The sequence below is a fragment of the Capricornis sumatraensis genome, chromosome 1 (assembly GCF_032405125.1).
Source record: "Capricornis sumatraensis isolate serow.1 chromosome 1, serow.2, whole genome shotgun sequence".
In the NCBI taxonomy this organism is placed as follows: Eukaryota; Metazoa; Chordata; class Mammalia; order Artiodactyla; family Bovidae; genus Capricornis; species Capricornis sumatraensis.
In genome coordinates this window covers 128057456-128073151 of record NC_091069.1, presented here as the reverse complement: position 1 = coordinate 128073151, position 15696 = coordinate 128057456, and positions in this window count along the sequence as shown.

Genomic DNA, 15696 nt, shown 5'->3' with positions numbered 1-15696 from the left:
TTCTTCAAGGTTTCCCAGAGCTGAAGTTGTCGTTAGCGATAGTCCAGCCATTTTTTGATGATCACCTGATTTTGATAAGAAGCCAGGAAGAAAAAAGTTGTCTTCAATGATCAGTCCACCTTCTGGCAACCCACAGATGTGGCACAAGGTCCTGTAATTTAATTACATAAATAACGTAAATAGGAAGAAAGGCTTCTGCCCCAACCTGAATGTCTTCAATTCAAATAATCTTCATGATCATTCAAAACTAGAAAGCTCCAAAACACAGTCACTATCTTTGACAAGAATACTTTCTGATAACTTTGATTTCCTGTCTCCATTTAGCCTTGTAAATAATAAAAAAATATAAACTGAAAAATTCATTTATCATATTTTTCTTGAAAACCAGTAAGCAATAGTTAAATTAGCTTAGCAGTGAAGATGGGAAAGAGAACACAGACATCAAAAACTTACAGAGAAAGTCAGAAAAGACACATTTCTGAAGTCAGATTCCTTGTTATAAAAATGTCTTACATTGCAAACAAGGGTTGTTTCTAATAATAAATCTGTCAGTGGCAGACACTGGCAAATCTACTTCTACAATAATTTGCAAAACCCTTATTTGCCTATTTTATACATGACAATTCCTTGAGTAAAAATGAGTCTAATCTATAGATCTACAGATCTATAGTATGTTTGTGTTTTGACGTGCTTCTTCATCATTTTCTGTGATGTTTTAGGTCCAGTACATTATCATGATCAGTTGGTGGCAAGTATTAATAACATATAATCATTACATTCGAAAATATCTATGTGCTCTGAATGGGGCCTTGTCAACAACGAGAGAACGTTTAGCGGCCGATAGAACCTAGATAGCTATGGGACCTTCCTGTCTACAAGGAGTACTAATCTTCAGCTTTCAAAATTGTATACTTTGGGACCTCTTAATGGTTTCACTACCACTTAGTATCTGAAGGACATAGTCAAGATTTGCTTATTGGAAACGTGGCACTGCTGAACTTTGACTGTAATGTGCAGTTTACTGCCTTCTTCCTGTCGGCTAGGCTAATTAAGAATTCAACAAACGGCTATTTTATCCTTGTTACAAGTCTAGCCAAACTGTCTCCATTCTCTCTTTCGGCAGTAAGATATCACTCTAAGGCCTGCCGCAGACTCCCATTGATAAATCCTGTTCTTTGAATTGGAGAAACTTACAAGGCACAGGGGCACCTTTTGTTTTCAATTTCTAACTCAAATGAACATGTGAAGATGTTTGACTAAAGATAATCAGGTTATACCTTTTCTTTCTGGTTTTTCAAATTAAAATTAATAAATGATGTCTTTACTTGATTAAATCTTAAAACCAATTAATAGAAAATAGTTCCTGTGAAATTAGTCTGGTTCCATAATTTGAAAAAACTTGTACCTGTGATAGCACAATTCAATATTTATGAAGATTTTTTTTTCCATGACTAAAGAGATACCTGTTAATGGGTTTCTAAAAATAAGGAGATTCAGTAATTATCACTTAAAAAAACTCATTATCTGTTTCAGAATTTTACCAGTCAAACTCTTTATCATTTCTAATTCAGAATTAGAGGAGGAGGGACAAAAACTGTGGTCACTTTTCATAAAAATGGCCCAGTGCTTCATGCGAGTTTTCTTCCCAAAGGAATGATGGAGTAAGGATGGAGGTTGTTTTTGCTTTTGCAAAACAAAAAAAGCTTTCATTTAAATTACCTAAGCCAGGACCAAATTTTCTTCAATGCTATTTTAGTCCGTTCCCCTGCTGTCACCTCACTGTTTTACAAGTAATGATAAATGTGATAATGAGTAATGACATCTATTCATGGAAAATGTGAAAGGTCTGAAGTTACAGTACTTTTCATTAGGAAAATGTGTCTCTAGCAGCGACAGGCACCTTGACTTAATCAGCCCAGCTCCAATTCTCTAAAAGAAATAAATTTTCCTTAAATTTTATACAGTCCCCACTTCTTCCTCCCTCTCCCCACCCCTTCAGTCCTATTAGCTACACAGGCTTTTTCATGGTAGTTTAAGTGTAAAGAAATGTTTCAACTCTTATTTTATCCATTAAAATGCAAATGATGTAGGGCTTTCTGATTGTTTAATCCCCTGGGAGCTTTTGGATATGCAACATTGACTACATGTTTTCAAAGTGAATTCTTCTATATCCTTCATCTTCTCCCTTCCAATATGTGAAACACAATGAATGATTAGTGTGGAGCCAGGAAAGCAAGATGTACATAGAGATTAAAAATGACCTTGCTTTCTTGGTCTCCATTTGAGACAAGCTGTATGATGCACGGAGGCCATTTTACAAACTTGAGATGGCACATGTTATTTCTATAGCTCTTCTCTATCAGGATTTCAAAGATATTCATCTCTAAACTGACACTGGTAGTATACTTGATCTCCAGCTAAGAAACTAGTACCTGTGTAATTAATGGAAGAAAAATAATCCACCATTAAAGTCTGTTGGTTTTAGAAATATAAAATATAGTTTTATGAAAAAGAAGTCATATTTTACGGCAAGACAAAAATGTAAACATAAAAAAAAATTTCTCTGCCCTTTGGCCTCCTCTCTCCCCCTATTTGCATTGTGTATCTGGGCCATGCATCAGCCAACCTTCCCATCATCAGACATACCTGTTCAGCCATAAAGAGCAGCATTCTCCTAGCATCAAGGCAATTCCTTAAAGATAACATTCCTTCTTGATCTTGTAAGGGGCCGTGATGACACTTAGATCTGATTTGTGTAAACCATCAGTAATACGTCATTTAATACACAGCCTTCAGTCTCAAAACTCATATAACTCTACCTTGACTTCTAAAGGGGGAAACAATTCTCAGAGATTTCTGAGCTGCTATTCCTGGGTTATAATCTTAAATCTGACTCAAAACCAATTTCCCATTTCTTTCTTAGACTGATTAATTCTTTTGTTGACAATGTTTTGTCTGAGGTTTACTTGGGGAAAAAAAAAAGGAGCAGTTAAACATTTGAATGCCAAGCCTTTACTCACAAATATCTATATGATGCCAATATTATACCCAAAATATTTAAACTATATAATACTAATAATATCAAAATAAAACTTAAAACTGTCCCCAAGAGAGTGGAATTAATTTATTTATAGCACAAAGATAGTTTAAAACATTTTAATTTTTTTCCCTTAGTGAGTTCTTAACTTTGAGTAATATCAACATGCTTTTTTAAGGGGACTTACCTTCATTTAAATATCCCTTTCTGCAAACTCACAGCAGAGCAGTATGACATTCAACATCAGGATCTTCCCTTTCTCCTCTCTCTTCTGGGAATACTTACAACCCAGGTCACAATGTGTCACCTAGACTTACCTCATTTCATGCTTCATCAAAATGTATCTATTTTGTCTCATATATTCAAATGTCCAGTAAGTAAAATAAACTAATTTACTTCTAAAATTAATATTTGCGTAGGTAAACATATTAATCCTTATATGAAGGGCAGTGGTTAAAAACCACAAATTCATCATCATGGTAAGAATGTCAGGGAGGCTAGTGTGGAAGGTATTGATATCCAGTACCTTAATGAGGTCTTTTTCTGCTTCTTGAATTGCCTGATGTAATTCACTTTCCACTCTCCCAGAAAGAAAGATTCACTTTGAAATGTGGATATTCAAAAATCATATTCTCAAACCAATGGCCATAGCCAAACCAATAGGCATGTTATCAATCATGATTTTTTTTGTGTGAAAAACATATCAAACATGGCTTCTTGGATTTGCTTAAACTGTTTCCTTTTCTCTGACTTTGTTTTCATTTTAAGTATTAACTTTGAAAAATAAAATGAAGTTCAACCTAAATTACTTTTGAGCATAAAATTCATTTTTTTGCTGCCAAAAAGTACCACTTCAGCATAACCATTAGCAATAAGCTCCTCTTTTCTGATCTCTGGACCTGATTACAAAAAAAACTTTTGCTCTTCAAACCCATGTGTGTGTGCATGCTAAGTCACCTCAGTCGTGTCTGACTCTTTGTGACTCCATGGACTGTAGCCCACCAGGGTCCTCCGTCTATGGGATTCTCCAGGCAAGAATACTGGAGTGGGTTGCTGTGCCCTCCTCCAAGGGATCTTCCCGACCCAGGGAAAAAACACAGAGCTCTAAGGTCTCCTGCATTGGCAGGTGGGTTCTTTATTCCTAGCACCACCTGGAAAGCCCTCAGACCCATGAAACTCTCTTATAATCATTGTATTCCCAGTCAATAGATATTAGCCTCAGTGTTTACATAAATAAGTTTAATAAATCTGTGGCCACTTGCAGAACCTATTATGTAAAGATCTCCACAACTCCCTGCTTGTCTGAAAATTACACTTCAGAGGTTTTTGGTTCAATCAGCTTCAAAACATTACTTTTAACTTCAAAATTCTTCCCTTTCTTTTGCAGGGAGAAAATGATAAGATAGGTTCTTTCTATTTCTGTGAGTCAAAAGATTTATTTGGCCACCTGACAAAGGTAACAGAATGCTGCTTCCTATTTGAAAATAAGGAGGAATTTTGCAAAAGCATTGGAAATTTTAATTCCTAATCTATAAAACTTTTAATTCAAATGAAATGACTGATTAAATAACACTAATTTAATTGCTCCTAGAGTTTTAAAAGCACTGTTTTTATAATATGTTAATTACTTTAAACCAGTTCACATAATAAGGCACTCAAAGGCTTTAAGCAAAAACTAAATGGAGCATATCTGTAAAAGTAGCAACTGGCCTTGAATATGAATGTGGTCTTAAAGAAAATTATGTTATATGCTACAAATAAAAAACATTAAATATTTACATAAAATTAAATAATCTATTTTCTACTTATTTTCATCCTTGTATAATTTATCAATTCAGATATTTTAGTAGCCAATTTAGCTCTATGCCTATGTTATTCCATTATGAAAAGGAGTCTTCATGAAACAAACAAGTAAAACAAGCTTCTGCTCTTCAAATGCAAACAAGAGCTTTCTTAATACACAGGAATTCTCTAGAAACAAATTATGGCTTTCCTGTTAATAGATCCAAAGATGAAAGGATGAAGAGGAAACTGATGTTTCCTAAAGATGAGCCTTTATATCTTCTACTCCTAGAAGTAGGATAAAGTTTTCTATCAGAAGAGATTTGCAGAGGATTCGTAATGAGAGAGGCACAGAAAGCCAAGCGCTTAATTTTTTTTTTTTTTTACTTGCCAAAATTTCAAAAGCCTTTCTAACACTTAACCAGTACTATAGGAATGATGTATTTACCAGAACTATACATTTGGGACCTGAAAAACTAAATGAATTTATGATGTATTTACATTTTCCCTTTGCTAAGGCTGTAAGATTAATAAACACACAGTAGGTGTGTTGCCTGAACTTATAGCCCTATTACTCTCCTGTCTATATTTAGTTAGACTTTGAATTAGGAGGCAAGTTGGTTTTAGAATTTTTCACACTATACTTTATTGTGTGTATTTGATTTCCCCAAAACAGATATGAATGTATTGATGGCTGGGATGGTATCTTTCAGTTTTGGGGGACTATTCAATTACATTAGAACCACACGGTGCTCCTGGCACCAGCGTCATGGCGATTCATCAAGACTAAATCAGGAAACCAAGCCATTAACTGGTTCTGTGACCCTGGACCACTCATCTCACCTTTCAAGACTCCTGGTGCTTCTTACATGAAATGAGATGATTACACTCTTTCTAAGAAACTTTCCAGATATAAAATTCTATGATGTTTAATTAAGGAAGTAAGTACAGGAAGGGATAATATGAACGTGTGGGAAGGAGCTTCTTGTTCAAATTCAGGAGTGAAACATAAATTCGAAGAGTAAACTGACAAATCCTTGGTAAAATTGTTCAAGCCTTTGAAAACCAGAGGAAGCTTTCTGGAAAAGCAGGATGAAAGCAGAAGAAATCTACTCGCTAAAGATGGAATGACACGGATGCACATTTGTGAGTTAGATGCCTGTCTTTACTGAATGCATTGGCCAACAATGAGGGTCTAGGTGGCAAAAATCCTGACAAGTCCAACATTAAGACAAACTTAACAGAACAGCTGAAAATTAGGACAATCCCTCAAAATAGGAAAACAGCAGACAGGTGATCCTAATCTCTGCCTAGATCCGGCTTACATCTTATAATGTAGCCTGTTTGACATTGAGAACAAGTGAACTTTGCGTGTTCGGTCACTTCAGTCATGTCCAACTCTGAGACCCCATGGACTGTAGCCCGCCAGGCTCCTCTGTCCATGGGATTTCCAAATCAAGAATACTGGAGTGTGTTGCCGTTTCCTTCTCCAGGGAATTTTCCTGACCCAGGGATAGAAGTGGGGAAACCCCTTAAGTAAACTTTGATTGCATACAAAAACTTCACATGTTTTCTTCCTCCTCCTATGCTTTTCAAGTCACAATTTCTCTCTTTTCATATTGTGCATTCATTCACAACTTGTTATAGCTATAGTTAATATTTTCATCCTTTAATCTTGATGCTAGAATTAAGTGTTTAACATTTTACTGTATTATACTGTTAGAGTATTCTGACGTTGTCTATCAGCTTACCTTTACTGGTGAGTTGTATATCTTCATGTTACTTTTATCAGGGGATCCGTTGCTAAGGTGTTCCTAGTGGCTCATGGGTGAGCTTCTTGATGGAGTCCATGATGCAGTTAGTAGGATTCATGTCTTAATAAAAAGAAAATTCATTTGGCTGAGCCAGGTCTTAGCTGCAGCACATGGAAACTATAATTGGGTCATGTGGGATCCAGTTCCCTGATCAGGGATCAAACTGGGCCTCCTGCACTGGGAGCTTAGAGTCTTAGCCACTGAACCACCAGGTAGTCCCAGAGTCATGTCTTTTAATACCCTAGAAGGGTTCTGTCTGTTGTGCTCTCAGCCTCCCCTTTCTCACCGCCCACCCCCCTCAGTCATCCAGCTCATAATTCAGGGATCTGGATGAGGAGAGAGAGAAATGAGCTCCTTTGGCAGCATCTCACATGGCTGGGGAAGCTGAGGGCTCTCTCACATGCTTCTGCTATGCCCTGTGGGAGAATCCTGGCTAAGATGGGCCAAGAAGATCTCTCTTGGCTTGAGCCCTGTTGCCTTGGGGGAAGGGGGCTGTGAGTAAAGTCAAGCCATTCTTCTTACTGAGTTAAATGTGTCCAGACTTGTAATTTTTTGCTCCAGCAATGAGGTGGAGCTTCTCTTCTAGAAAGCGGGACTTCTACAAAGTCTCTCTTGTCTGTGGGTGACTGTCTAACAGTGTTTCCCAGAGGCTCCTGGACCACAGAGGAAGGGCTAGAGCCATTTCAAAAGTCTCGGCAGGATCCACAACCAGGACCAAGGTCTACCTGTCTATTGCCCAATGCCTGGGTGGGTCAGTCTCTGCCTCCATCCCTTGGCATATGGTGCTAGATCCCAGAGATTCCACAAAGGCACTCTTGTCAGTGTGTAGATGCCAGACTTTTGTTGTTGAATTAGGGGACAGAAATGAGGGCTATCTCATGCCTCCATGGTGCTGATGCCATTCCAAGTCCAGAGTTTTCATTGGTGGTTGGTGACACTGGGACTTTCTCCCTGCAAAACCAGCTATGATTTCCAAAATTCTAGATTCCCAGAAGCATGGCAGATATTTATTATCAATCACATTGTTTACATAGTCTAGGAAAACTGGTATAGCAGAGTTCAGTGCCCAAGGTACATAAAACAGCCTTATTATTTAGGAACACGAGGGAAATCTCAGCCAAGTTTTTACGTGACAGACTTAACTAGCAAGCCCTTCAAAGAGCAACATCAGACCTGCTGTATTAATTCTTTCCATAGTCACCCTGACACTGCTTCTAAACCCCAGCTGTGGCACTTTCTTCCATAGCAGCAGTTGCATCTTGTTTGGATTCCCCCCCTGACCACCAAACTCATAGAAATAGCCTCATCGCATCCTCTGCAGAGAAACTAGGCACCAGTCCACCAGCTCTATCTCCTTAAATGTCTGAGTTTCACCTCCGCAAGTCTCTCCTTTAAAGCTTTTAAAATAAATAATCCCAACCTCTTCCTTGTTCACTTAGCCCTAGGCATGGTTTCTGCTTCCTGCAACTTCTATTTCTGGTAGTTTCGTTTTTTCTGTTGAGTTCATTAACAACTTTCCACATAGCTTAAAATCTTTATATGAAATTATATATGGTCAGATATCTACCGCAGCTCTAAGCTCGACTCTGACTGATACAAGAACAGAGACCATCTTCCTTTGGTAGAGGTGGTCGATAAGCTAGAATCAGCAAGATTTGTTGATTCACTTACTCATTAATTTTCATTGTTCGTACCAAGTTTGTGCTGAGGCAGCTGTGGCAATAGTAGCAAGACCAGAAGTAGCCACAGATTCAATGACCTCTGATGACACCTGCACTGGGTGAACCTGAAACCATATTTTAGCATCAACTAAAAGACTGATGCTGAAGCTGAAGCTCCAATACTTTGGCCACCTGATGCAAAGAAGCAACTCACTGGAAAAGACCCTGAGGATGGCAAAGATTGAGGGCAAGAGAAGGATGACAGAGGATGAGAAGATTTCATGACATCACTGACTCAATGGACATGAGTTTGAGAAAACTCTGGGAGATAGTGAAGGACAGGGAAGGCTGACATGCTGCAGTGCATGGGATCTCAAAGAGTGGACATGATACCACCTGAACAACAAATGTACCAAAAAAGTCACTATAGACATATGACATTTGATATTCCATTGTTCACTTCAGTTCAGTCATTCAGCTGTGTCCGACTATTTGCAACCCCATGAACCACAGTATGCCAGGCCTCCCTGTCCATCACCAATTCCCAGACTTTACCCAAACTCATGTCCATTGAGTCAGTGATGCCACCTAACCATCTCATCCTCTGTTGTCCCCTTTTCCTCCTGCCCTCAATCTTTCCCAGCATCAGGGACTTTTCCAATGAGTTAGCTCTTCGCATCAGGAGGCTGAAGTATTGGAGTTTCAGCTTCAACATCAGTCCCTCCAGTGAACACCCAGGACTGATCTCCTTTAGGATGGACTCGGTGGATCTCCTTGCAGTCCAAGGGACTCTCAAGAGTCTTCTCCAACACCACAGTTCAAAAGCATCAATCCTTTGGCGCTCAGCTTTCTTTATAGTCCAACTCTCACATCCATACATGGCTCCTGGAAAAACCATAACCTTGACTAGATAGACCTTTGTTGACAAAGTAATGTCTCTGCTTTTGAATATGCTATCTAGGTTGGTCATAATTTTCCTGCTAAGGAGTAAGCGTCTTTTAATATCATGGCTGAAATCACCATATGCAGTGATTTTGGATCCCCAAAGAATAAAGTCTGACACTGTTTCCCCATCTATTTCCCATGAAGTGATGGGAACAGATGCCATGATCTTAGTTTTCTGAGTGCTGAGCTTTAAACCAACTTTTTTACTCTCCTTTTTCACTTTCATCAAGAGGCTCTTTATTTCTTCTTCACTTTCTGCCATAAGGGTGATGTCATCTGTATATCTGAGGTTATTGATATTTCTCCTGGCAATCTTGATTCCAGCTTCTGCTTCCTCCAGCCCAGTGTTTCTCATGATGTACTCTGCATGTAAGTTAAATAAGCAGGGTGACAATATACAGCCTTGACATACTCTTTTTCCTATTTGGAACCAGTCTGTTGTTCCATGTCCAGTTCTAACTGTTGCTTCCTGACCTGCATACAGGTTTTTCAAGAGGCAGGTCAGGTGGTCTGGTATTCCCATCTCTTTCAGAATTTTCCACAGTTTATTGTGATCCACACAGTCAAAGGCTTTGGCATAGTCAATAAAGCAGAACTAGATGTTTTTCTGGAACTCTCTTGTTTTTTTGATGATCTAGTGGATGTTGGCAATTTGATCTCTGGTTCCTCTTTTTCTCAAACAAACTTGAACATCTGGAATTTCATTGAACTTACTTTTATAAGATAGAAAAAAATGCTTTTGAGATTTTTGATCACTTTTTTCTTTTCAAAATCAGATGAAATTATATTCATTAATGATCAACAACTTAGGAAAGCTGGTGTATTATGTGTGCTCAGTCATGGAATTTTCCTGAAAGAATACTGGAGCAAATTGCCATTTCCTACTCTAGGGGATCTTCCCAACTCAGGGATCGAACATGCATCTGTTGCGTCTCCTGCATTAGCAAGCAGATTATTTACCACTGTGGCACATAGGAAGCCCTCTTACTGCACCTGATCTTAGCCAAAAGGCCAAAATCTAATAGAATTTACTTTTAGATGGTTATACTTGATGGGATAGAGCCTTGAACTAATTGCACAAAAAGGACTGTACCTATAATCAGCTAGCTTGATTCACTAGAACACAGTTAGAAAACTGTTAACCAACCACTTTGATTTTCAGAATAACGATGATATTGGCCTTTAAGACTTATTTAACATAGTTGAACTTTTATGGATAACCTGAAATTGTACAACCATAGAGAATGAGGATCAATAGAGAAGGATCTGTTATACCACAGTCACTGAACATAGGAATTTTATCTCAATGCTGAAAAGATGTTTCTCTCAGCCACAGCTTACATATATGGCCACTTCAATGGTGTACCTCTATAACATTTTCCTGAATTCCCATAAATAAGAGTTCTTACTGTTATTCTCTTTAGGTAATTGCAGCTTCCAGAATAACCTCAGGTCATTGGAATGTCCTGGTTCTGCAAGAAACCCATTATTAGCCAGATTCCATCATGAAAATCCATCTTGCTACTGCTGTGAAGATGTGACTTTATGATCTTGGAGGAAAAAAACACAAAGAGCTATCCAGTGGCTCTTCATGGTGAAAGAAATGCTGTAAGGGTATGTTTTCTAAACCACAGTTGTTAAGAAATGGCTTCACCTCTTGGTTCTCTTCACCCTCCTCTGCCTCATGAAAATCTTCTAGGGAGTCACATGTATGTTGGGTGATATATACATGATATATACATATGCACAAAGTGAATAGCCTTTGTTCTTAAAAAATGTGAACTTCCACTGTTCTTCGTTGACCGTTGTCTCCATCAAGGTCCAGTAAGGGAATGAAAACTATACCAGTCAATGAACAGACAGAGTTTAAATATTAGGAATTTTCAACTAGATATAAAGTTGTGAATTAAGTAACTGAAGGGCTTCCCAGGTGGAGCTAGTGGTATAAAGAACCCACCTGCCAATGCAGGAGACATAAGAGATGTGGGTTCAATCCATGGGTTAGGAAGATACCCTGAAGAAGGAAAAGGCGACCTACTCCAGTATTCTTGCCTGGAGAACCCCATGGACAGAGGAGCCTGGTGAGCTATGGTCCAAAGGGTTGGGCACAACTGAAGGGGCTTAGCACACACACAAGTAACTGAAAAAGAAAAAGAAAACACTATTGAAGAATCGATGCTTTTGAATTGTGGTGTTGGAGAACATTCTTGAGAGTCCCTTGGACTGCAAGGAGATCAAATCAGTCAATCAGGAAATCAACCCTGAATATTCATTGGAAGGATTGATGCTGAAACTGAAGTTCCAATACTTTGGTCACCTGATGCAAAAGGCCAACTCATTAGAAAAGACACAATGTTGGAAAAGATATAAGGCAGGAGGAGAAGGGGACAACAGAGGACGAGATGGTTGGATGACATCACCGACTCAATGGACATGAGTTTGAGCAAGCTCCAGGAGATGGTGAAGGACGGGGAAGTCTGGCGTGCTGCAGTCCATGGGGTAGCAAAGAGTTGGACATCAGTGAACAACTGAACAACAATTGTACCATAGAGGCAGCAACTACAGGGATCAGATACCATCCCTGAGGCTGAAAGAATGAAAAGGAAAGGTTGGACTTAAAATTTAGAAATTTAGGTGAGGAAGAGTGGTCTGAATTGTTGAAACTCAGATTTTTGAAGAGACAATGGGTTTAGTTACTAAGTGGGTACTAGTGTTTCTGAGCTTAGAGAAGAGACCCCAAAATGCTGGGACCCCAACCCCTGAGGATGTGATGCTGTTGGTTAATGGTGGTACTATAAGAGTAACCCAGAGAGGCTTGCTCCATGAGTGTTGAAAAAAGTGCAAACTGAACCCAACAGCTGCTACCCAGGGAAATAAAAAAGCATTGTCAAGATGATACTCAGGGAACTGCAAGTAGATTGGAAGCCAACAAGGCATACACAGAAGGGCAGTGTCCCTGTTTTCTTCTTCGGCTTTACAGTCTCCTCCTTCTGTCCTCTTGTGGTCAGCTGGTAAGTAGAAGTGAGGTTTGCAGAATCCCAGCTTCAGCTTCACAAAGCAAGTAGAGAAAGGTGTTTGGAGCTGAGAGACAATTATTTAGTAAGTGACACAACCATCCACAGAACATTCTTCTGAAATAATTGAAAATTGACTTCTGATTACAATCACACTGTGGTTAACAGTGTAACTACTTATAAAGGTTGGTAGCTTAGTAGGAGACTATATAACTCCACATAACTTCATGGTTTTAACAGTGGAAAGAGAAATAATGCAAATTCCAATCCATGTTTATTATGTGATACAAGAAGATGAACCATACATCTGCATATCTCTTTCTGATGCTTGTTTGAAGAACACTGATGCACTCTATGACTTCCGAGAGTAAAAACTGTAACATAAATTTGACACTTACCAACCATTAAAAGGAAAAACTGAGAAGTTCCTGTTTTTTAAACCAGATCAAATAAAGCTAATCTCAAATGATGTTCGTTGAAAATACACTCACTCCCATCCCTCTCCTAAAACACCACATAAACTAAATAACAACTAGAATTTCTCACTTCTGCCTATGTCAACAAGTCAAAATCTGGTTTTGATTAGTGTGTGAAAATATATGTTGTTATATCCTGTTGGTGAGAATTTCATTCACATTTCTGTACAGGGGTGCCTTTTGGCTATTATGCATGACAACCCTCTAAAGCAATCATCCGCAGCCTTTTTGGCACCAGGGGCAGATTTTGGAGAAGACAGTTTTTCCATGGACAGGGGTGGGGGTTGTTTGGGGATGATTCAAGCACATTACATGTATTGTGCACTTCATTTCTCTTATTATTACATCAGCTCCGCCTCAGATCATCAGGCAGTAGATTCCAGAGGTTGGGGACTCCCTGCTGTAAGTGAAGAAGTGAAGTGGCTCAGTCCTGTCTAACTCTTTGCGACCCCATGGACTGTAGCCTACCAGGCTCCCCCATCCATAACATTTTCCAGGCAAGAATACTGGAATGGTTTTCCATTTCCTTCTCCAGGGAATCTTCCCAACCCAGGGATCAACACCAGGTTTCCCACATTGCAGGCAGATGCTTTACTGTCTGAGCCATGAAGGAAGCCTAAAATATGCTTTATTCTTTTCAATAGAAAACTCATTTCTAAAACTTTACTCCAAGGAGATAATCACATGGGTATAAAATAGATTCATTCACAGATTTCTCTTATTAATGTCATTTAAAGTAAAATAGAACTGATAATAAACTTAAACATTCATCCACTGAAGAATGTTGCTGTTCAGTTGCTAAATTGTGTCTGACTCTTTGTGACCCCATGGACTGCAGCACTCCAGGCCCCTCTGCTCTTCACTATCTTCCAGAGTTTGCTCAAATTCGTATCCATTAAGTCAGTGATGCTATTTAACCATCTCAGTCTCTGCCACCCCTTCTCCTTTTGCCTTCAATCTTTCCCAGTAACATGTAATGAAATACTATGCAATCTACAAACATGATTATAGATATGGGTATATCTTTATTAATAAAGAAAGAACAAGTTATAAAACATTCATTCAACACCTGAGTACCTGTTTGGCCAATGAACCAAACACTGTCTTTGCCCACAAAAAGCTCCCATTTGTGTATAACTATTTGAGTATACTTATTGGACACAAACATATATATATATATATATATATATATATATATGAACTAAATTCTGAATATTCATTGGAAGGACTGATGTTGAAGCTGAAACTCCAATACTCTGGTCACCTGATGCAAAGAACTGACTCAATGGAAAAGACCCTGATGCTGGGAAAGATTGAAGGCAGGAGGAGAAGGGGACGACAGAGGATGAGATGGTTGGATGGCATCACCAACTTGATGCACATAAGTTTGAGTAAGCTCCGGAAGTTGATGATGGACAGGGAAGCATGGCGTGCTGCAGTCCATGGGGTCGCAAAGAGTTGGATACAACTGAGCAACTGAACTGATATATATATACACACACACACACACATACACGAATATCAGGCAAGATCGCCTTAAAAACATTGAGTCATTAGCATAAAGAAAAAAACACATTTTTCTCTCAGTGGTGGGACTGTAGCTGATTTCTACTTCTGTCTTTGTCCTTTTTTTACTTTAAAAAATCCTACGCTTATTCAAAATCTAGGGCTCTAAATCTTAGCAGAGTTCTCAGTTGAATGTGATTTCTCTTTTGCTCAGAATTACTTTATCATTTGGTTTGTGTCATTCTTGGGGACCTTATATTCCATTCCGAATTATAATTAGTTATGTACTTGTCCTTTCCCCTTATATAAGATAAAAAGTATCTTGAGAACAATGACACCACCATGTGTAACTTTCTGTCTCTCATAACATCGAAAATAGAGCTTGGCATTTAGTGTGTGCTCAATAAATATTGTGTTTCATTCCTAATTTCACTCGCCATCAAACTGCACTGGGCATTAATCAGAGTAATTGTTTCACTCATATAGTTTATAGGTAATCATGCACTACTTATAGCCCATGCTGAGGAGCTGCCTTAGTGAGCAATGTTTCATAGTATACATCCTAAGTCCTCCAGACAGAGCTGACTGTTCTAAGGGTGGACAACTGACCCAAAGACAGCCAGTCCAAAGGCTGGCCACAGACATGACCCAGGATGAAAATTTGACTAATAGCTATTCCCTGGAGGAAAAAAAAAAAAAGGCAAATGGTTATAAACATAGGAAATGGTGCTCAGCTTTATTAATGATAGTGAAAATGCACACTAAAACAAAGCAGAGACACAATTTCTTCATCCATTGGATTATTTAAAGTAAGAAGACAATGTTTTATGTGGAAAAGAATAAAGAGAACTGGTCACTTCTAACATTGCATGGGTGGTAATGTAAATTTAGCTTTCCAGTTCAGTTCAGTTAGCTTTTGGGAAGGCAAATGGACAGCACCGTCAGCATTTACATTGCGCTCATCTTTCGATGTAGTTATTCTGTACCAGGAATATAATTTGCAGAGATATTTCCTTGTGCATAAGGATGAGCAAAGGATGGTCTTTATAATCTTAAACGAAACACTTAAAACTTTCCCTTCATTAGGAAAGAAGGGTTAAGTAAGCTATTTACGTCCATAAAGTAAAAAAAGAATCAGGAATTCAGTAAAGTTACTAAAATCAAATGCAGTGTCCTTAGCAAGACCCACAGTCCTGTGTAATCTGGCTTCTGCCTCTGAGAACTCATTTCCTCCCTCTTCCTTCATCTCTTGTTCTGTTTCAAAATCTAGGGCATTTTCACTTTCTTATTCTTCTACCTGTATTATTCTTTCTTCAACATTCTCTTAGCTGGTTCATTCTCTTCAAAAGCTCTGCATGAATGGCACCATGTGGCATCCTGATTTCTACCTTCTCAATATTTTAACCCACTTTATTTTTCTTCACAAAATGTACCAGCTCCTAACATTAAACGCTGAAAGTG